This window comes from Peromyscus californicus, unplaced genomic scaffold (assembly GCF_007827085.1).
Source record: "Peromyscus californicus insignis strain IS unplaced genomic scaffold, ASM782708v3 Scaffold_4__1_contigs__length_199733344, whole genome shotgun sequence".
Taxonomy (NCBI): Eukaryota; Metazoa; Chordata; class Mammalia; order Rodentia; family Cricetidae; genus Peromyscus; species Peromyscus californicus.
Genome location: NW_026294562.1, coordinates 143,110,281 through 143,134,668, shown reverse-complemented (window position 1 = coordinate 143,134,668; position 24,388 = coordinate 143,110,281). Strand labels below are relative to the sequence as shown.

Sequence of the window (24,388 nt, the reverse complement as noted above, 5' to 3'; positions counted from 1 at the left end):
TGAGAACTATATTGAAGAGGATGGAAAAAGTGAACATCGTTGTCTCATTTCTGATTTGTAGAAATCTGTGAATTTTTGTTTTTCTCATTTAGTAAGGCATCAGCATTGGTTTGCCATATATAACCTTTATTATCTAGAGATAAATTTCTTCTATACTGGTTTCTTGAAGATTTTATTATGAACAGATGCTGGATTTTTTGTCAAAAGCTTTTTCCGCATCTATTGTAATAAACGTGATTTATATACATGAGTCTATTTATGTATTGTATTACATACATTGACTTGTGAAATGCTGAGGCATCTATGCCTGTCTGGAGTGAAGCTGACTTGATTGTAGCAAATTATATTTTTGAAATGTTCTTGAATTCTCTTTGTCAATAATTTACTGAGAAAATTTGCAGTGTGTGTGTGTGTGTGTGTGTGTGTGTGTGTGTGTGTGTGTGTGTGTGTGTGTGTATCTAACTGGCTTTGGTATCAAGGTTTCTTAAAGTATTTCTGGCTTCACAAAAGAAGCTTGGCAGAATTCCTTTTTTATGTCATGAAATAGTTTGATAAATACTGATATTTACTGGTATTTGTACTTCTTTTAAAGGTCTAGTTGATTTCAGCAGTGAATCCATCTGGACATTTATTCTTTTTAGTCAGATTTTTTTTTTAGTACCACTACTGTGTCATTGCTTGTAAATGATCTGTTTACATTATTGAAATCATCTTGGTTTAACTTTGATAGGTTATATAAGCCTAGAAATTAAACCATTTCTTTTTCTTGTTGTTAGAATTTTATTTATTTATTTCACACCCCAATCGTAGTTTTCCCTCCCTCCTCTCATCTCAGTCCCTTCCCCCACCTTCCTCTGCCCCGCCCCACTCCATCCACTCCTCCTGTTTCTATTCAGAAAAGGGCAGACCTCTCATAGATATCAACAAAACATGACATATCATGTTGTAGTAAGACTAAGTGTTTTGCCTTGTATTACGGCTGGGCAAGGCAACCCAGTATGAGGAGTAGGGTCCCAAAAGCCAGTTAAGGAGTCTGAGATAGTCCTTACTACCACTGTTAGGAGTCCTACAAGAAGATCAAGCTACACACTTTCACATGTATTCAGAGGGCCTAGGTCAGTCCCATGCAGGCTCCCTTGTTGTAGGTTCATTCTGTGAGTTCCTAGAGACCCAGGTTAGTTGATTCTGTGGGTTTTCTTGTGGTGTCCTTGACACCTCGGGCTCCGACAGTCCGTCCTCCCTCTCATCAGCAGGATTCCCTGAACTCGACCTAATGTTTGACTGTGGGTCTGCATCTGTTTCCACCAGTTGCTGGATGAAGCCTCTCTGATGACTATTGGGCTAGGTACCAATCTATGAATGTAGTAGAATATTTTATGGCATCATAACATTGACATTTTTCCCTCTAGTCATGTTTGGTTCTATCCTAGGTCTCTGGGCCAACTAGCCTTTGGTTCCTGGTGCTCCAGGCAATCCCAGGGGTGGTCTCTTTCTTGTGGAATAGGTCTCAGGCTGGACCAGTCATGAAACCATTCCTTTAAGATTTCCAACTTTGTAGGATACGCTTTTTAAATTTTTTTATATTCATTTTACATACCAACCACAGATCCCCCTCTCATTCCTCCTCTCGCTCCCCCCTTATCCCCACGCCAACCCTCATCCCTTCCTCCAAAAGAGTAAGTTCTCCCATGGGAGGACAGCTAAGCCTGGTACATTCGGTTGAGGCAGGACCAAGCCCCTCCTGCTGCATCAAGGGGAGCAAGGTGTCCGACCATATGTAATGGGATCCAAAAACCCAGCTCATGCACCAGGGATAGATCCTGATCACACTTCCGGGGCCCCTCAAACAGACCCACCTGCACAACTGTCTCCTGTATGCAGAGATCTAGTTTGGCTCCAAGCAGGTTCCACAGCTGTCAGTCTAAAGTTCATGAGTTCCTTTGAGCTTGGTTCAGATGTCTCTGTAGATTTCCCCATCATGATCTTGACTCCCCTTGCTCATGTAATCCCTCTTCTATCTCTTCGACTGGACTCCTGGAGCTTCGCCTGGTGCTTGGCTGTGGCTTTCTGTATCTACTTCCATCGGTTACTGGATGAAGGCTCTATGATGACAGTTAGGGATATGTTTTTAAGATTTATCCTAATAATTTTTTGAAATTCATGGCTATCTGTTGTAATATCTTCTATTTCATCTTCAATTTTGTTAAATGGGTCTTATTTCTTTTTCTTTTGTTTGCTTTGCCTAAATGTTTGTCAATCTTGTAAATCTTTTGAAAGAACCAGTTCTGTTTTTATTGATTCTATGGTTTGTTGATTTTTATTTCATTAATTTCTATCCTGATCTTGAATATTTATTTGCTGCTACTGAATTTGGTTGGTCTTGTTCTTGTTGCATGATTAGGTTATTATTTAAGATCTTTCTGACTTTTGTTGTAGGCATTTATAATTATAAACTTCCCACTTACTGCTATTATTACTGTATCCCATGGGTTTTGGAGTGTTGTGCTTTCGTTTTGATTCAATCTAAGAATTTTAAAATTTCCCTCTTAATATCTTCAATAGCCCATTCATCATTCAATGTGTTTTTCAGTTTCTGCATGCTGTGCAATTTTTCCTGCTGCTGATGCTAGCTTTATTCTACTGTTGTCAATAGTCTACATGAAAGTATTCTAAATTTCCTATATTTGCTCAGACTTGCTTCATGCCTTATTCTATTGCCCCTTTTAAGAGAAAGTTCTATGAACTTCTGAAAAGAATGGATACTCTTTATTGCTTACATGGAATATTCTGTCGATACGTTAGTTCCACTTGGTCTATGGTGTCATTTAACTCAGAAATTTTTGTTTAATCTTGTTGAATGTCTGTTGGTGAAAGTGGGGTAACGAAACCACCCACTATCCTTATATTTGGGTTCGTACATGCTTTTACATCCAGTAGTGTTTGTTTTATGAACATAGGTGCACCAATGTTTGGTGCATATATTTTTAGAACTATAATTTCCTCTTGATGAATGGTTCCATGGATCATTATGAAGTGATCCTCTTCATCTCTTCTGACTACTTTTGATTCAATGTACATTTTGTTGGACATTAGTCACTACTTCTTGCTTTTTAAAAGTCTCACTGCTTGGAATACACTTGTTTATTCTTTTATGGTTGCCTTTTTTATTGAGGGTAAGGTAGAATGGACCTTATGTTTAATCCAACCTACTAGTCTGTGTCTTTTAAAGGAAGAATTTACTTCATAGTGTTCAAAATTATAATTAGAAGATGTGTGTTAATTCTGTCTAGTCAGGAGTCACCAGCCAGACACAGAGGAAGCAAGATGACAAAGCAGAACTGAGAAAAGGTACCAAGCCACATGGCTAAACATAAATAAGAATTATGGGTTAATTTAACTGTAAGAGCTAGTCAGTAATAAGCCTGAGCTAATGGCCAAGCAGTTATACTTAATATAAGCTTCTGAGGGATTATTTTATAAGTGGGCCATGGAACTGTGGGGGTCTGGCGGGACCAGAGAAACATTCTGACTACAATAATCTTCATTGAATGTTTGATAGATTTCTGCTGTCAATCATCTTGTCCTGGAAACTTTTAACTGGAAGACTTTTTAGCTGAAAATCTTTTTTATAACTATTTCAATCATATGATTTGTATTTATCATTGGTCTGTTTAGTAGCTGACCTCTTGTTTTAATTTTGGTGATTTAGATGAATCTAGAAAACCATCTTTTTTCTTTTTTTTTTTTAAGTTTCCCCAGCATAATGGAGTACAGGTTTTTAAAATATTCCCTTTTAGGGACTCTCAGAGACTGAACCAACAGCCAGGGATCCTACATGAGACTGACCTAGGCCCTCTGTATATATGATACAGTTGTGTAACTTGGTCTTCATGTGAGTCTCCTAACAGCGGGGGCAGGGGCTGTCTGTCCCTGACTCTGTTACCAGTTTTTGGGACCCACTCCTCCTGTTATATTGCCTCAGCATTAATAGAAAAAGAGGTGCCTCGTCTCACTGCAACTTGATATAGCATGGCTGGCTGATATTCACGGGAGGCCAGCCTGTATCTGAAGAGAAACAGTGGGGGAGGAATGGATGGTGTGTGTGTGGTGGGGGAAGGAACTTGGAAGTAAGGAGGGAGGAGAAATTTTGATTGGGATGTAAAAACAATAAATAAATAAATAAATAAATAAATAAATAATAAATAAATAAGCAAACCCCTTATATATTCTGAATTACTTTGGTGTCTATTGTAATATTTCCCTGTCCATTTCTGATTCTTTTAATTTGGGTACTCTCTTTCTTTCTTTTGGTTAGGCCAAGAGTCTGTCAATTTTGTTTGTCTTCTCAAATGACAAGCTCTTAGATTTTTTGATTCCTTGTACTGTTTTATTTGCTTCTATTTTGTAGATTTCTGCTCTGACTATTATTATTTCATGCCATCAACTGGGTTTGGATTTAGAGTTGGTTTATTTTTGTTTTCCCAACTTTTTGAATTGCATCATTAAGCCATTTATTTGTGGGATTTCTGGTTTTTAATGTAGGTACCTACAGTAATATATTTTCTTCATAGGACTGCTTTCAATGTGCCTCAAAAGTTCTATTGTGTTATATTTTCATTTTCATTTCATTCCAGGAAGTTTTAAAATTTTCTTGATTTCCTCTTTGACCAACTCATCATTCAGTAATGGATTCTTTAGTCTCTATGAGTCTGCTTATTTCCTGGAAGATTTTTTTTTTCAGTCAATTTTAAGTTTTATTGCATTGTGATTAAATAAGACATAAGGAGTGATTTCAATTTTTTTAATTTGTAAATATTTGCTTTGTGTACCAGGATATGTTCTATTTCATAAGTGCTTCCATGTGCTGCTGCTGAATAGAATTTATAATCTTTTGTGTTTGAGTAGGATATTCTGTAGGTACCTGTTAAGTCCATTTGATGTATGATGTCAATTAATTCTGATGTATCTCTGTTGATTTTTTGTCCTGAGTAAAATGGAGTATTCATAGTATTGACATTAATCTTTCTTTAACTCTACTTTTTAAAGTAGTAGATTTTTTTTTATGAAACCCCAGAGTTCGGTGCATATATGTTAGGATACTCATATCTTCTTGCTTAATTGTTTCCTTGATTGAAATGAAGTGCCTCTCTTTATCTCCTCTGGTTAGTTTTAGTTTGAAGTCTATTTGTGAGAAATTAGGATAGTGACACCTGCTTGCTCCCTGTTCCTGTTTGATTAGAGTACTTTTGTCCAACCTTGCACTCTGAGGTGGTAGCCTATCTTTAAAACCATGGTGGGCTTCTTGTAGGAAACAGATGAATTCTGTTTCTTGATCCATTAAATCAATCTGTGTATTTTGGTTGTAGAATTGAGACCACTGATACTTAATTTTTTTTTGCTTTTTTTTTTGTAGTTGTTGTTTTTCAAGACAGGGTTTCTCTGTTTGTTCCTTGCTGTCCTGGTACTCACTTTGTAGACCAGGCTGGCCTTGAACTCAGAGATCTGCCTGCCTCTGCCTCCCCAGTGCTGAGATTAAAGGCATATGCCACCACAGCCTGGGTATATTTAAAGATTTTATTTAAATATACATGTTAATTGTGGTCATTGTGCTGTTGATTTTTTTGCTGTTATTTATTCTCAGTTATTTTTTGTTTTAATAATTATGGCTTCATATTTCTTTCCATAGTCCCTCTGATATGCTAATTCCCATCTTCAGCTAGACACAATGTGTCATATATTTTCCTTAGGCTTGGTTTGTTGGATATAACTTTTTAGGCTGTTTATACCATGGAAAGTTTGTCATCTTCAACATGGTGGCTAATTTTGCTGGGTACGTGAGTCTAGACTGATCTTTTAGAACTTGGACTGGATTGCTCCAGCCTCTTCTGGCTTTCAAAGTTTTCAAATGGAGAAATCAGCTGTTATTTTGATGGATTTACCTTTGTTTGTGATTTGTATTTTTGTTTCTTTCAGCTCTCAATACACTTTATTTGTTATGTATACTTAGTTTTTTAAGTATGGTATGCCATGGGGATTTTCTTTTCTGGTTTTTTTTTTTCCTATTTGGTGTTCTGTGCACTTCTTGTATTCTTAGTTTGAAGAAATTTTCTTCTAGGCCTTTGTTGAAGATCTGGTCTATTAACTTGGGATTCTTCTTCTTCATCAATAATTCAGAGATTTGGTTTCTACATTATGTTCCACATATCCTGTGTGTTCCTTTCCTGTTTTTTTTTAATGCTTCCTCCTTATTTGGTTTAGATCCTCTATTTTATCTTAGAGATCCAATCTTCTGTTTTCTGCTTGATTCATTCAACTTGTAAGGCTTTCCTTTGAGTTTTCTAGTTGAACTATTGGGCTGTTTTACTCCATCTTTGTTTCAGCTTGAGTTTTCAATTTTTCTATCTTCTGATTGAATTCTACTCTCAAATATTGGCTTGTCTTCTTCACTTTCATCAGCCTTATGTTTGTGTTTTCTTGGGCATCACCCAGGCATTTTTTCTCCTTCAACTTTTTCTTCTTGATTTCATTGAGCTGTTTCATTGTGTCTTCTTTAATCTCTTTGAATTCTATGATGAGGCTTATTATTGTTGTTTTAAATTCTGTGTCCTAGAGTTCATCTAGGTAATTTTCATTAGTAAGCATTTCTACTGGACTGGTAAAATTTAGACAGAAGATACTGGCTTGATCCTTTAGATTATTGGTGTTTGGGGTATGGGATCTGGCATGTGAATTTTCTTGGTTAGTTCTGAGTTTGTTATGGACAGAGAAGACTATGGAAGAAGAGAAGATACAGGGATGGATTGGGTATAGAGGGTGGAAATGTCTTAGGTGGAATGAAGTAAGATAGGCTGAGGGGACTTGGCTGGTATACATGCTGCCTGTTCCAAGTTTGCTGTGTGGGGATAGATCTGTCTTAGTGTAAGGGTTAGATACAACATGGAAGAGTCCTGGATTTGGAGGGTAGATGTGGAGGATCCTGCCCCAAGCCTATAGCTCCTTTGCAGTGAAGACAGGGAAGGGCAGACTAAGCTAATATACTGGTTGTGGGACTCAGGGTAAATCTGGTGATTTGAAAAAAAGAAATGGATGAGGAAGTCAGGGGTACTTAAACAGGCTAGACTATGGAGGCGATCTTGGGAAGTCTGGGAATCTAGTGGGGTTCTAAAGGCATTCCAGAAATTTGCAAGTAGTTGCAGGTGGGACAGGTCCTGGTAGAAACCAAGAGTTTGGATGAGTTGAAAGAGAAAGTGGTTTTGAACTAGGGTCAGACACAGGCTTTAAAAGTTTTTAATTTCCTTTTTGATTTGTTTTGACCAGTTTTTATTGAGTAGTGAGTTGTTCAGTTTCTATGAGTTTTCATAATTTCTACTGGTTACCACCATTTCTGTTGTTGTTGATAACCAGCTTTAATCCATGGTGGTCAGATAGGATGCTGGGTGTTATTTCAATTTTCTTATATCTGTTGAGACTTTGTGCCAAGCATCTCAGTCAAAGTTCTATTGCTGTGAAGAGATACCACAACCATGGCAACTCTTATAAAGGAAAACATTTAATTGTGGCTTGCTCACATTTTAGAGGTTGAATCTATTATTAGCATGGCAGGAAGCATGGAGGCACACAGGCAGATATAGTGCTGGAGAGGTAGCTGAGAGTTCTACATCTTGGCATGCAGGAGAGAGAGAGAGAGAGAGAGAGAGAGAGAGAGAGAGAGAGAGAGAGAGAGAGAGAGAGAGAGACAGAGACAGAGAGAGAGAGAGACAGAGAGAGAGAGAGACAGAGACAGAGATAGAGACTGGTTCTGGCTTGAGCACTAGAAACCACAAAGCCCACCCCCAACAAGTTGACATCTCCTGATAGTGCCCCTCCTGGGTGACCAAGCATTCAACTATATGAGTGTATGGGGGCCATTCCTATTCAAACTGGCATACTAAATGTGTGGACAATTTTGGAGAAAGTTTCATGTGCATGAGTACATACTAGTCAGGGGCACTGGCTATGGAACCCAGACTAGACCTGACAAGTTGTAGGAAAATGAGTATCACATGGTTGGGAGTACATACCAAGCTAGAGCTTAGAGGAGGATGTGGAAAATCTGAGTATGAAGTGGGGTAGTAGAGGCAGTGCCTAAAATTATTAATTTTCATTTCAGAACTGGTGTTTTGTTCTCTGCCATAAAGGATAATCCAATGCAATTTAATAAATAAATTTGCATAGTGATCAATATTAATGGAAATACCTCAAAGCCAAAAGAATTACTATTGACAACTACAGCCTTGGGGATTTCCCTATACATGATCTAATAACAAGGTATGCCATTGAGTCCCCACCTAAAAGTTTCAAGTATACTAAACCCATTGCTCACTTTTTCAACTAAAATATGTAATATGTGGATATTAAGGATGCTTACAAACTAAAGTTAAATAAGCCCTGTTGGGGATGTAAATATCTTCTGGTGTTTTCTGATACCTTCTTGGAGTGGATGAAGACTTCTCATACATTAAAAAAATTACAAGTTGTTCTTCAAAATAAAATCTTTACCTGTATCCTTTATCTTTTTTTAGATTCCAAAGCCTTAAAGATGGGCTATTTATATCTGGAAAGTGCTAAAAAGGCTAAGACTTAAAAATTTTCCCCAAACTAGAAAAAAAGTTGTGTTGACATTAAATACTAAGATAAGCTCTACTTATAAATTTATCACTATTGATACCTCACTATTTTTTATTTTCTTCATTATCTTCATTTCTTGTTAACATTGTACTCAATAGTTAAATTCTCACACTGTCTCCATTTTAATCTATCCCACCATTAGAGCCCTGCTTAAACCTGTGCTTTTATATATGTCCATATCCTCAATATACAAGCCATAGCCTTTTTTTTTAAACAACTCAAGGTATCATAGTCCTGAAATTAAGGCTATTTAATCTCTCCTCTCCCTCAGATTCACTCCTCTTCCATTTCCCTTCAGAAAATTTGAAATCTATCAACCTCAAGACCCAGCTATACCACTCCTGGGCATATACTCAAGGACGCTCCATCCTACTACAAGGATATTTGCTCAACTATATTTATAGGAGTTTTATTCATAATAGCCAGAAACTGGAAACAATCTAGATGTCCTTCAACTGAAGAATGAATAAAGAAAATGTGGTACATTTACACAATGGAGTATTACTTGGCTGCTAAAAAAAAAAATGTCATCGTGAATTTTGCAGGCAAATGGATGGAACTAGAAAAAAATCATCCTAAGTGAGGTAACCCAGACCCAGAAAGAAAAATATGATATGTACATGGTATGTACTCACTTATAAGTGCTTATTAGCTGTAAAGTAAAGGATAATCATGCTACACTCCACAGACCCAGAGAGGCTAGGTAAAAGAAGAACTCAAGGGGAGACACATGGATCTCCTTGAGAAGTGGAAATAGAATAGATGTCACAGGTGGTTGGAGGGTGGGTGGGTATGGGAATAGGAGGGATCAGATGAGGGGAAGGGATGGAGGGAAAGAATACTGGAAGAGACATCTAGATTTTAGGGGCAGTTCGGGGGCAAGGTAGAAACCTAGTGCAATGGAAACTTCTTGGAATCTATGAGTGTGACCCTAGTGAAGACTCCTAGTAATGGGTGATATGGAGCCTGAACTGGCCATCTACTGTAACTAGGAAAGGCTCCCAGTGGAGGGATTGGGACACCAACTGTGGTAGTTTGAACATAATTGGCCCCCATAAGCTCATAAGGAGTAGCATTATTGAAGGTATGGCTTTGTTGGAGTAGTTATGGGCTTGTGGGAGGAAGTGTGTCACTCTGGGGGTAGGCTTTGACATTTCCAATGTTCAAGCTACCCCTGGTGTCACAGTTCACTTCCTGTTGCCTGCTGATCAAGCTGTAGGCAGCACCATGTCTTCCTGCATGTCATCATGCTCCCTATCATGATGGTAATAGACTGAACCTCTGAACTATAAGCTGTCACCTCAGTTAAATGTTTTCCTTAATATGAGTTGCTGTGGTCTTGGTTAATGGAATTTTCCCAGGGGCCTGCCCTGAGAAGATACCGTCCAGAGTCCTGGGAAAGGCGCTATGTCCGGCATAGGGTTGTCTGAGGGAAAAGAATCCATGTATACCATGTTCTTACATCCGTTTACTTTATTTCTCTATAACAAACTTCTGTCTACACAGCTTCAGTTTCATCCTGACACTCAGTTTTTCTCTGTCCCTTTTATATCTGTCCTCATAGTTTTAGTAATCTCCTATGCTTTCGACCTCATCTTTGTCCTCTGTACCTTCATCCTCCATCTTTCTTTCCTTGCTTTGTATCCTGGCTCTGAGAAACTCTGCCTTCTTCTCTTCCCTCCAGCCACATGGTTCTGCCTACAATCTATAGAAATTCTCCTTGTTCTCTTCTCTCTGGCCACACAGCTCTTCCTGCCTCTGGAATTCTGTTCCAATCCTTACTGCACCTGGTTATGCAAAAAGTCCTATGGTCCTGAGTCAGTAGCTCTGCAATGCTAACAGGCCTGAAAGCAAGGGATGGTCTGAGCTTCATCTGCACAAGAAACAAAGCTATGCATATACAGCCTGCCTGTCTCCTAGACCCTGCAAGGGTGTTGGTTACCTAGTGGATCAGCAGTAGGTCTGAGAAGCTTAACTATTTGCCAATATGTCCTAGTAGTATATGGGAGCACAAGAATTTCATAGCAGAAGACAGCAGACATATATTAATAAGCTAATAACACCAAATATTCCTTAATAAATGGCTTCCTCTTGAAGGACACTTTGGTCAGTCAAGGTATTGCTTATTATATATAGCTGAATCTCTAAATATATTCTTGTGGTTTGTTGCACTTGATGTTTCTTCATTGCAATAGAAACCCTAACTAAGACCCAACCATAAAACCTTCAACTTACAATTTGTCCTGCCTGCAAGATATGCTGGGGTAAAGGTGGTGCAGAACTTGTGGGGGTGGCCAAACAATGACTGGCCCAACTTGAGACCTATGCTATGAGAGGGAGCCCATGGTTGACACTGCCTAGAAAATCAAGTATGAAAGGCTGAATAGCTCAGAGACCTAGGATAGAACCAAACAAGACTGGCAAAAAAGTCAATGAAATGATTCCCAATAATATTCTGTTATACTAATAGATTGGTGCCTAGCCCAATCATCATCAGAGAGGCTTCATCCAGCAACTGATAGGAGCAGATGCAAGGACCCACAACCAAACATTAGGCAGAGCTCAGGGAATTCTGTGAAAGAGGGGGATAAAGGATTATAGGATACCAGAAGAAAATGGCCCACAGGGCTCATAGGCGCTCACAAAGACTGAAGCGACATTCAGGGAGCCTGTATGTATCTGACCTGTGTCCTCTGCATACATATTTTGGTTACATAGCTTGGTGTTCTTGTGGAACCCCTTAACAGTGGGAGTGGGAGCTGTCTCTGACTCTTTGGGCTGCTTCTGGGACCCTTTTCTTCACACTGCATTGCCTCATCTAGCCTTGATATGAGAGTCTGTGCCTATTCTTATTGCAACTCGTTATGCTATGTTTGGTTGATATCACTGGGAGGCTTGCTCTTTTCTGAAGGGAAATAGAGTAAGGGTGGATCTAGGGCAGAGGGAAGGTGGGAGGAGAGACTGGCAGGAGAGGAGGGAGCAATACATGAGAGAAGAATAAATAAAAAATAAAAGAAAGAAATTATACTCAATGTTTAAATTTTGTATTTGCAAAATGTTTGAGAAAATAAGGCTGGGCAAACCTATTTGGAAGGTATTATTTTTTAAATAGTACTTTAAAAAAGTGAAAAATAGAATCTAAAGCTGTTCTTCAAGGTATTTCTATTAAAGTGGTATTTGTTTTTAGGCTGAATATCATTCTATATATTATAGTATAGATCACGATATTTTAAAATATGAATACATTATGAAGTGGCTAAACCAAGCTACTTAGCATATGCACTTATTTTTTTGTGGTAAGAACACTTAAAATCACTAATATTGACAGAAAACTAATACATTCCTGCCAAATCTGCAAGGTTTATAGGATTAAATAAATTTTCTATGAAAATACTAAAATAAATAAAGAAATGAAGGAAGTAAGGAAGGAAGCCAGCAGGTAGAAAGAAAATCCTTCCCCACCAGAGCTACAGGTAAGGGGTAGAACACACATGAGAAAAGCCTACCACATACAAATGTGGGAAAGGCCAGTATTATGTAAATGTCCTGCAATGGGACATGATACTGAGGATCCAGGGTTTTTATTATTCAACTTGTTCAAGCTCTCTAGCTTGCTTCCTAGAGAATGTCTCTCTTTCTTAACCAACTGTCTTTGTTTCTATCACTATCTATATGTCCTTTGTTCCTTGTCTGGGACATAAGAACCTAGAAATTCTAACAAGTACTCTCTAGACTGTGATCCACATCTACAGCACTGCTGAGTTGGGTTCTGCTGCAACTCTTCCCTTGGACAGTTCTGAAGTTTCAGTGTGTGGGAGAGGGGAGAGTGTTCTATGTTGATTTCTACTGACCTGGCTCCCAGCTGCTCCTGTCCGAGGTGTGTGTGTCTGTGTGTGTACAGGAGTGTGTGTATATGTGTGTGTGTGTGTGTGTGTGCGAGAGACAGAGAGAGAGAGAGAGAGAGAGAGAGAGAGAGAGCAGGTAGTGGAGAGAGAGTGTATGTGTGTGGTTGTGTGTGTGTGGGTATGTACATGTGTGTGCTCTTGTACTGTCCTCCTCTATTGTTATCCACACATTTCTTTGAGGTGGGGTCTATACCTGAAATCTGGAAGCAGAAGTCAGCCTGCCCCAGTGATCTTCCTGTCTTTGCATTCCTAGGAGCAAGGGTCATAGGAATTTGTGGGGACAACTGGTTACTTAGGTGGATGCTGGGATCCAAACTTGTTCTCCTGATTGTGTGGCAAGTGTTCTCTTCTTGTTTTCCAACACAGATATGACCAGGCTTGTTTAGTGTGTTTACAGTGATTGTCTCTTGCAATAATAGAAGTTGTATATTATCCTGATTGTTTTCTTTCGTCAAGTAACATGGAAGAGGTCTTCTATGCTTAAGCTATGCTCAATATCTCAGTTCACTTCCTGTTGCCTATAGGTCAAGATGTAGAAGTTTTAGCTCCTTGTCCAGCACCATGTCTGCCTGCATGTCACCATGTCATACCACGGTGATAATGGACTAAGCCTCTGAAAATTTAAGCCAACCCAATTAAATGTTTTTCTTTTATAAGTGTTGCCATGATCATGGTGTCTGTTCATAGCAATTGAAACACTAAGACAGTAGGCTTTCTTATATATAATCTCCCCTTTCTCCTTAATACTATCCTCCTGATGCAAATAAAGAAAGTAAATTTTTTAATTGGAGGAAAAGTTCAGCCTAAGGCTTTTTACACTACCTTTATAGTTCTTATTCTCAGACTTTGTCAAATGTGAATGACAGATGACAGACCAGCATTTGCACTCTGTCATCTGACAAGACACCTTTTCCTTTTGTCCTAAATAACTGTATTTGTTCATTTGCTTGCTTGTTTTTTGTTGTTTGTTTGTTTTAAGTTAAATGTGATTATGTTGCCAGGCTGGCCTTGATTTCGTGATACCTCAGGCTTCTGAGTTCTGGGATAGCAGAACATGCCACTGAACCAGGCTGAAGAGGCATGTATCTTCTTCTTTCTTTGTATCCTATATGTCCACTTTCTTTGTGAATGAATAAGTTTGTTTTTATTTTTAGTGTTTTTTTTTTTTTCTTCAAAACAGTGTTTCTTTGTGTAACCCTGGCTGTCCTGGAACTCACTTTGTGGACCAGGTTGGCCTCAAACTTGGAGATCTGCCTGCCGCTGCCTCACAAGTTCTGGGATTAAAGGCATGCACTGTCACCACCCAGCTGTTTTTAATGTTCTTAATTAAAATAGAATTACATCACTTTCATACCTCTTTTTCCTTCCCAGCTACCCTTGCGCAAACCTTTCCCATGGCCCCTCAAAGGTTGATAACCTCTATTTCTTTATTATTGTATGTGTGTGTGTTTGTTGTATATATAAATACAACCTACTGACACTGTTTTTATTGTTTGTGTATATATGACTTCAAGGCGACTCTGTACTGGGCAACCAATAAGGGAGCTCATACCTAGGAGAGACCAATTATCCTTCTCCCAGCAATCATTAGTTGCCTTTAGATCTTTGTCTAGGGGTGAGACATCACAAAAATTTCCTTCCATGACAACATATTCATTGGTATTGCCCTTGTTCAGGTCTTATTTATATAGCCATTTCTAGATGAGACTGTTTCAAAGTATATTCCCTGGTATTCTGCCTGTTACAGTTTTCCTGCGCTTTATTCTGTGATGTTCCCTGAGCCAGAGGTGCAGGAGTTGTGATGTAGATGTATCCATTGTGTGGTGGTTTAAATGAGAATGGCTCCCATTGGCTCATGTATTTGAATGTTTGGTTTCTGGTTGGTGGAATTATTAAGAAAGGATTAGGGAATGTGGCCTTGTTGGAGGAGGCATGTCACTGGGGACAGGATTTGAGGTTTCAAAAATCCATATCATTTTCAGTTAGCTCTCTCTCTCTCTCTCTCTCTCTCTCTCTCTCTCTCTCTCTCTCTCTCTCTCTCTCTCCCTGTGGTTGTTGTATCAAGATGTAAGCTTTCAGCTACTGCTCTAGCACCATGCTTGCCTGCATGCAGCCATGCTCCCCACCATGATGGTTGTGGACTCACCCTCTGAAACAATAAGCCCAATAAAGTTTTTCTTCTATAAGGTGCCTTGCTCATAGTATTTTAACAGAGTAATAGAAAAGTAACTAACACATATTGAGACTGGACTCTGCATAGCTGTTGGTCTCTGCATTGTATTCAGTTGTGGTTTTCTGTGATAGTCTCCATTTGCTCTAAGGAGTGGCTTCTTTGATGAGGATTGGTAACAACAATTATCTGTGGATATAAGGATAACATTTACAATGCAGTAAGGAATTTTTCTGGTCTTGAAAAGTGGCAGTAGTAGAATCTTTTCTATGGCCCACGACTCCATTATTCCCAGGAAGCTGGCTAGGTTTCCAGTACCAGGCATGATTTCTCTCTGTTTGAATGAGCTTTAAGTTCAGTTAGGCAGCTGTCGGTTGCCATATACATGTGAGGGCCACTTATTGTACCTTTAAGCATATCTTGCCATGCTGGTGATTTTCATGGTTCAGAGGACTGTTTAATTGCTTCTCTCTCTTGGTAATTTACATTTTCTGAATTTTCTGAAACCATAGAAGCTAAACTGCAATACTGAAAGATACTTTCAGGTCAGACTCACTGGAATTATTCAAGTCTTATGTCCCAAATGTGTAGTCTTTAGCAATACGGACTCATATTCAACCCCTGAGAGGCAACCATGGACTATATCTATAATCTATAACTTTTTGAAAGTCATTTAGTATATTCTGACCAAGCATACAAAGGGAGATTTTTCATGCCTGGTACTAGGCTTTTTGTTAGTTTATGGTTCTTGTAGAGAGCACTGTCAGCCCAAGTAGCTTAATTCCCTTTAAGGCGTGTATAAATATATGTATAGTGTGTGTATCTTATATATATCCTGTATAATTTTAAGTAAATGTAAATGATTCCTTAAGGCTTTATCAAAACAACCTTGGTATTATTTGCCTCTCATTCTCCCTTGTCCTTCTGTATTGACCCCCCTCTCTTTTTCCCAGTTGGAGGCCCCTCCCTGTTATTCTGTCTCGCACTTCATTTTTTTTTTTTTTTTTGGTTTTTTTTTTCGAGACAGGGTTTCTCTGTGTAGCTTTGCGCCTTTCCTGGAATTCGCTTTGGAGACCAGGCTGGCCTCGAACTCACAGAGATCCGCCTGGCTCTGCCTCCCGAGTGCTGGGACTAAAGGTGTGCGCCACCACCGCCCGGCCTGTCTCACACTTCATAATCCTGTTTCCTCCTATTCACCTTCCATGACTCCCTCCTCACCTAGGGTCTCTTTAGAGTTTCCTGGCTTCTATGGTTACTCAGTGTTGTATACTTACATCTGATGATTTGGAGCTAGGGACTGCATATGAGAGAAAATATGTAGCATTTGTCTTTCTAGGTCTGGTTTACCTAACTCAATATAATCTTTTCTAGGTACATCCATTTACCTGCAAATTTCATGAGTTTAGTTTTTTTTTTTTTTTTTACAGTGGAATAGCAATGCATTATTTATACGTACCACTCTTTCACTATTCATTCATCTATTGAAAGACATTTAAGTTGCTCCCATTTCCTGCTGTTGTGAATAGGGTGGCTGTGAATATTACTGAACAAGTACCTGTGGAGTAGGATGTCAAGTCCTTTGGGATTATGCCAAGATGTTGCATAATTGCATCATATGGTAGATTTAATTTTAGTTTCTTGAAAATTCCCTATACTTATTTCCAGAGTAGCTACACCAATTTGTATTCCCACTACCTATAAAAGAGCATTCCTCTTTTTCCACAACCTCACCAGCATTTGGAGTTAGTTGTTCTGTTAATTTAGCCATTCTGACTAGGCTGAGATGAAATCTCAAAATTGTTTTAATTTGCATTTTCCTAATTGGTAATTGAGCTATTTCTTAGCCATTATTATTTCTTCTTTTGAGAATGCTCTGCTCATATCCATAGCCCCTACCCCTTCTGAAACTGTGTCATTTATTTCCTTGTTTGTTTTTGTTGTGTTTTGTTTTAGTTCTTTATATCTTCTAAATATTAATCCTCTGTCAGATGTACAGTTGGCAAGATTCTCTCCAATTCTATGGGATTCTTCTTGATACATTGTTTCATAAGCTGTACAGAAGGTTTTCATTTTATGAAATCCCAGTTGTCAGTTGTTGGCCTTATTTTCTTGGCTAATGGAGTTTTGTTCAGGAAGTTCTGTCCTATACCTATATCTTGTAGGATGATGCCCATATTTTCTTCTAGCACTTTCAGTGTTTCAAGCTTCAAATTGAGATTTCTGCCCACTTAGATCAAATTTTTGTGGTGAGAGATATGGCTCTAATTTCATTATTCTGCATGTATACTTCCAGTTTTCCCAGTACCATTGGTTGAATATGCTGTCCTTTCTCCAGTGTATGTGTGTGTGTGTTTATTGTACAGTATAACGTATATAATTATATATGTGCACATATTATAGATAGATTATAGGTAGATAGATAGTGTGTGTTTTTTGTCAAATATCATATGGCTGTAGTTATGAATACTCTTGTTTGTGACTTCTATCTTATTTCATTGGTTTACATGTCTGTTCTTGTCTAATTATCATATTGGTTTTTATTATTATAGTTCTATAATGTATTCTGAAGTCTGAAATAGCAATCTCTAATATTCTTTCTGCTCAGAATTGCTTTGACTACCTGAGGTTTTCTCTGTAAGAAATTTAGCATATTTTTAATTGCTATTTTTGTGAAGAATTTTGTGGTAATTCCTATTGGGATTGTCTTGAGTCTGTAAATTGCTTTTGGCTGGATGGCCATTTTCACAATATTAATTTTACCTAGGAATGAACAGGACATGTTTTTCCATTTTCTAGTGTTTTTTCCAACTCTCTTTTTAGAGATTTGAAGTTTTCATTATGGAGGTTTCCACACCTCTTTGATGAGTTTTATTCCAAGATATTGTGTTGTCTTTGATACTATTGTAAACGGGAATATGTCCATGCTCTTTTTTTTTTTTTTTTTTACAGTGTGATTGTTGTCACAACAAACGCTCTGAGAAAGAGATTATGGGTGAAGTTTTGTAAAACAAATTCTTTTGTTTCCCACTTGATGGCCAGATCAGTGTCTATCAAACACTGGCCATTCAAGAAAGCTTTATTCTGTAGAAATATTATTTTGTGGGTTCATTTTCTTATACTTTTTACTTAAAATTTGTCACTACAAGAATAGATTTAAAAATTCTGTAAATCTGCCTGTTGGAACAATGAATGCAGTGGGAAATAAAATCAACATTTGTTCTTTAAAAATTCTTGAAGTCACTCAGCATATTCCAGAAGCATAATGAGGGTTCTGTTTGTTTGTTTTTATTTTTAAAGAGAAACAGCTAAAACTGAGTAAGTACATAGGGCCGAATGACACTTCAATGTGATCTAATGTCATCCCCTTCTGTCTAATGACACAGTAGATTTGAAAACTCCTATGTGAGAGTAAAATTCTTCAATTAAAAGAGTCTATAATACATCTTGATCAGAACATCAAAAAGGGACCAGAGGAAGGACTTGGTTTCATTGCTGGATTTCAGAAAGATGGAATCTTTAAGAACAAAAAGTCAGTGGGCTGAACGTGGGATGTGTCTTCAACAGAAAAAGGCACTTAGGAACAGCCTGGATGGCATGTTTGCCCTAGGAACTGAAGTGACCAGATGTCCTTGTGATTCTCTGGTTGAGAGGTACATGAGTCATTCTCATTCAATTTTGAAGTGATTTCATTTTCACCAATCCAATATTGTTTTTAAAAATTCAGATTTCCCTCTCACCATTTAGCAGAAAATACTTCTGTGCTCTTATTGAATGAGCAGGTGACCTTTCCTTGGGAGTAAATTATATTAAGAACATCTAAGAAAGTGTTAAGACCAACTTAACTTAAATATCATCTGGAAAATGGTGTAATGCTGCAGGTTTACCAAGAGCCCTCAGAGGAAGATTGCTTTCCTTTCCCTTATGCGGATATATTCTCTCCCTGATGTGGTTTCGTTCACATACAGAGAGATGATGCTTGTGGTCTGGTGTAAAATAAGCAGATACCATTACTGGCCTGTGAAGGTCTTAATGTAAGGTTGTCAGTTAAAGACATGCAAGTACTATGAATAGCAAAACACTGAAGATAAGCACAGAGTCACCAAGTCAATAATTAGTTCTAGAGTCCATCCTGAGAATGGAGGCAAAATGGAACTTTTCTTTTATAAGTGAAAATATCAACAGCCCCATAAAATTCTGATAAAATGTAATATTTTTTGTTTATATCAAAGGCATTTGTAAATCACTCAACTACTCTTACATAGATGGATGCTGACAACCAAATGTGTAGCTTTTCATTTACAGTCAGTAAAACTGCAATTATTATATTTAACCAGAGGGCACAAGTAAATTAATAAAATGCATAAATGCATGTAATTTCATTTTTATAGTGTTGTAGATCACAGCCAGGACTTTGCATGTGTTGGGCAAATATTCTGCTATTGATAAAAATCCCTACCCCTTAATAAGTGTCATTTTAATGACCATATTTTTGTGCATTCATAATAGCCTCCAATGATAGAATTTGCCTCTGCATAGATTCTTTAAGTAAAACTCACTGCAGGATAGATAAGCTGAGTGAAAAGCCACTATCCAGAGCTCGACAGTTCGCACACAAATTTGCTTCTTCTTACTCACACAGTGTGCTCTCCGAGATCTGCAGGGGCTGTGCTCTGAGCTGTCATCATTCTCATTCTGGGATGTGGGCTGATTGAAATGATGCTGACTAAAACACCATTCATAGTCATGATGGAAGAGAACAAAGCAAATGTCCTCTGGGCTCTCAGAGCCACCACCTGTAAGTGATACTCATCATTTCTGCCTGCATTTCATTAGTCAGATGAGTCACACAGATAAACCACATTTCAAAGAGCCCTGGGTATTGGATAAAAATAACACCACTAGCTTAGCTTGCCTCACATACTCCATGATACATTTGATTCTTTGCACTGGATCATCAACCATATACAGTAGATTTGGTTTTACTTCCATAGTTTGGATCTGCAATGTTCCCCTCACAAAGACCCTGAAGGTCCAGTCACCAGTTTGAGGAGTGATTGAGAGGTGGGGGTCTTTGGATGTGATATAGGAGATTTAACTCAGGTCCTTATACATGCTAGGTAATGCCTTACCACAAGCAGTATCCTCACCCCTGTTTTAAATGTTTCAATTTTGAGATAGGGTATCACTAAGTTGTTGATACTGCCTTAAAACTTCCTCTTAAATCCCCCTGCCTCAGTCTTCATAGTAGCTGGGAATTCATGTCTGGATCAGCACATTATGGAACGTTTAATAACAGAGACAGTGAAGCTGAAAGAATATTTAAAGATAAAAATATAATATCACCAAATTTGGTAACACAGAGAAATATAGATTTAAACAGGATTAAACCAAAGAAATCCATGTCAGAGATGAAAAGGTAATCTTGAAAGAAACTAGAGATAAGTGACACATTCTCTGTAGGAGGAAAATGATTCAAATGACAGTAGATTGCTCATCTGAGACAACAGAAAATAGAGGAAATAGCACAAGGTTTTTCAAGTACTTGAAAGGAAGAAATTCAGCCATGAATTTTGTATCTGGGAACATCATGCTTCAGGAAGGAAAGAAATAAAGACATTCTCACATGAAAAGAATACATCCCTGTCAGACTTGCTCTTCAAGATTGGCTAAAATAATTTACCAAGTTGAAATGAGTTAATGATAAAAGGAATCTTGAAACAAAGAAATAATAAAGAGACCAGGGATGGTGGATTACACTCCTATAATTCCAGCACTTGGGATGGGAAGCTGGAAGAGTAGGGTTCAAGATAAAACATAGCTCTCACCTAAATGAAATAAGAAATATTGAACAAAATATGAGTGACTATAGTCTGACAATATGAATTCAGACTGCTTTGGGTTGTGTTAACTTTTCCTCAAAAAATGTGAGCAAACATTTATTCAGCCAGATAGGGTACTAATAAGAGACCAAAGAAACAATTATACCCAAGTCCAGCTGACTATGAGTAAGTTTATTGAAGTTACAAACAGGTATATGGATGAGGGGTTACTTACAGGAGCATAGATGACTCAAAGGCAGCTACATCCCTAAAAAGCCCACCCCCGCATGAGTGATGCCTCATACAACTTGCATCCTTGAAGTTCCTGCATGACTTGTTAGAGAGTCTCTTCTCAATAGCAATTATTACATTACTGCTATATAACTTTGAGGAGAGCCTTCTGAATTTTGTGAGACCTTAGTTGTTTATTTTCTGGGCCATGTAAGTTTTTGTTTACTTTTTGAGTTTGCATTTGCTACACAACATCCTCAAAAACAGTACCACTGTGGAAGTGGTTACATGAAATTTTATTTGTTTCAAAACAAAAAAGGCACAAATCACCAGATCTACCAAATATATTGGTGAGGACTAAGAATAGGTGGACTACAGATAAGCAAAAACAATGTTGCTTGATACTTGGTCCCATTCTTAGCTTTTGGATTGGTGAAAACTAGCAGTCTGCTAATAATATATAACTGTTACAGGGATGTTAGATCAGTCATGGTGGGGGTAATGGGTGGCATAAAGATCTGTATTGGCTAGGGTTATCTAAAGGAATAGAACTGATATAATTACACACACACACACACACACACACACACACACACCATATATGTATGTATGTACAATACAATGGGATTTATTAAATTGCCTTACAGAATGAGGTCCAGGTACTCCAACCATGGCTGTCTCACACTAGAGAGGTTGGGAATATGGTAACTGCTCAGTTCATAGGGCTAGATGCCTTAGAAGTCTCAATCTGATGCTGAAGGCCTGGAAGATTCCTGTTCTAATATCTGTGAATGAATGCTGCAGCAATAGGATAGATGAACTTGCCAGTGAGAGTGACGGCAAGTAAACAAAAGCAAAGCACTCTTGTTCTATATCTTTTTATTTGGGCTGCCATCAGAAGTTGTCACACAGATTCAGGGTTATCTTTCTGATTTAAATAATCTGATAAAGAAATCCCCTTGTGTTAGTTCATATCCAGATCCAATCAAGCTGACAACCCAGATTTGCTATCACAAGGTCATTTGACTTATATGTGAATAAAGATGGGATAAACACAGTTTGGATCTGGCCTTCAATACTTTACTGATCTAAAATCATAAAGTTCAGTCATTCCACCTTGTAGGAACTTAGGATCATTAACATGTCAGCAACCCAAGGGGGGAAAAAGAAATTAAACAAAACAAGATCAGGAAATAGAAAACACAAATTATTTAAAAGGTAGACATGAGTACCAAAATATAAAAAAATGTTTTTAAGTCAGGAATTGACAGAGTGGATACAAACAACTTCTTTGGATGTTATTTAGAAAAAAGTCACTTCTCCTATAATAAAAGTAAGTTGAAAAGGTGAATTATTAATCAATCTGTGCCAGTCCTATGTATTAGTCAGGGTTCTCTAGAGGACTAGAACATATAGAATGAATCTCCCTACACATATAGAAAGGGAATTTATTAGAATGGCTTATGGGCTGTGGTCCAGCTAATCCAACATAGGTGTCTATAAACAGAAGGTCCAAGAATCAAATAGTTGTTCAGTCCACAAGGCTGAATGTCTCAGTTGGTCTTCAGTATATGCTAGAATCCCAAAGAAGTAGGCTGTAATGCCAGTGAAGATATTGACTTGCTAGTGAGAGAAGGCAGAGTGATGAGAGAGAGAGAGAGAGAGAGAGAGAGAGAGAGAGAGAGAGAGAGAGAGAGAGAGAGAGAGAGACTTCTTCTTCCATGTCCCTAATATAGGCTGCCATCAGAAGGTTTGGTCCAGATTAAAGTTAGATCTTCCCACCTCAAAAGATATCAAAAGATCTGGATTAGAAGACCCACTTCAAATGATTTAATTAAGGGAAAAAACCCTCACAGGTGTGTCCAGTCATTTAGGTTTTAGTTAGCTCCAGATGTAGTAAGCTTAACAACCAAGAATAGCCATCACACCTACCATGGAATACTAGTATGCAGTAAGTGAATGAAATTTTGATCTACACAATGACTTAAATGTAGTGAGTCTTTCTCTGCCCTGCTAGCCAGCTCACAAATCACTACATAATACTTATTATTAATTATGAAAGTTTGGCCATAGCTTAGGCTTGTTTCTAACTAGCTCTCACAACATAAATTAATCCATATCTTTTAATCTATGTTTTTTAAATGTGGCTCAGTTACTTTTACTTTATATTGCTCATGCTACTTCCTCTGTGTCTCCTGGTGTCTCTGCCCTTCTTCCCAGAGTCTCCTGTACCTGGAAATCAGCCTAGCTATTAGCTGTCCAGCTTTTTATTAAACCAATCAGAGTGACACATCTTCACAATGAACAAAAAGATTATGCTACAATATTTCCCCCTTTTTGTCTAAATAAAAATAAAAGATTTTTAACTCTAACACAATAAAACTATAAATAATAAGAACAATATCAGGTAAGAATTACATTCACAATGTCCAGTCCATTTATATTTGGTAAATTTGGAGAAATTGCTGTATTATCTATCCTATCTTAGTCCAAAGTTTTTATCTAAACCTTTTTCTATCATAACTTGTATTTTTTAGACTTCAAAACATTCTCCTAGATAAACAATTTAAGCTTTTATGTCTCAATGCCATACATTTTATACCTCCTTTGTGAGTCTCATTTCTGAATTTGGTAATAAAGAAAACTGTAACTATAACTACCTCATCTTTAACTACATCAGAGACCCAGGAAGGACATAATATTACCCAAGTAAACAGGATGTATAGAGCAAACAACTTCCAAAACTATAGAAATTACAGAAACAGCTGGATGCCTGGAGAGTCACTGAAGGTCTCTGTAATGTTGAGGCATCCATCTCCAGCTTACAGGCCTAGAATATCTGACAGACTTTTTGTGAAGCAGGAATTTTGAAGAACTGTCCTTCCTTGTCTTGGCAAAGTTTGGCAGTTGCTTTCTTTTGTGTCCTGTTTGTCCAATTTGGACAGGATACTGTCAGCAGTTGAGGCAAAGTCAGTTTCTTGCCCAGAAGTAAATTTCATATGGAGGTTCTTTGATGCCCATCATCTTCTTTGAAGTAGATTGGTACTGCCAGGAGCAGACATGTCTCATTGTCACGAAAAGCCTTATGTTATTAAAACAGTTTAAATGCCATATTCTTTTGGTCTCTGAAGTGTTTGAAGACCATCCATCTATTTAAAATATATCTATTTGACCTTGAAAACATACCTAATATGACTATAAGTTTGATTGTTATAGATGACTAACTACTAACCTGTATTTCCCTGATATCTTAAATAGCTTTCAAATACTAAAACTTTACATAACCTTTTAAAATGAGCTACCTAGGTACTATACCTTAAATAAGAATAGAAACATATATATATAGTATAACAAAAATAACCTTAAACTTGTATCAATGTACAAAAACCAATACCAATGTAAAATATTTAAGACTAGTAGTTGCTTTTTTTAGTTTAAAACTAATTTCAATAATCTACCCTTTTATCCTATCATTTCTGTATCCCCCTTTTTTCTTTTCAGAATAAGATCCCTTAATCTAATCTCACTTGTTCAGCTTTTTTCCTGACCGTTACCAATAATAACTTGTAACCAAGCCCCTTAAAGTTGACAAATAT

General features: G+C 37.7%; 1 long non-coding RNA gene across 6 annotated transcripts in view; it reads right to left on the bottom strand.

Annotated features, from left to right (window-relative positions):
- LOC128125548 (uncharacterized) overlaps nt 1-24,388 on the bottom strand; it is a 48,781-nt gene that overhangs the window by 4,831 nt on the left and 19,562 nt on the right. For 4 of the 6 annotated variants that reach the window (XR_008223185.1, XR_008223188.1, XR_008223183.1 and 1 more), the window contains one exon: nt 1,857-2,102. This is a non-coding gene — a long non-coding RNA (uncharacterized LOC128125548). Of the gene's footprint in view, nt 1-1,856; nt 2,103-14,806; nt 14,932-24,388 lie in introns of all 6 variants that reach the window. The other 2 variants (XR_008223186.1, XR_008223187.1) reach the window with 1 other exon arrangement.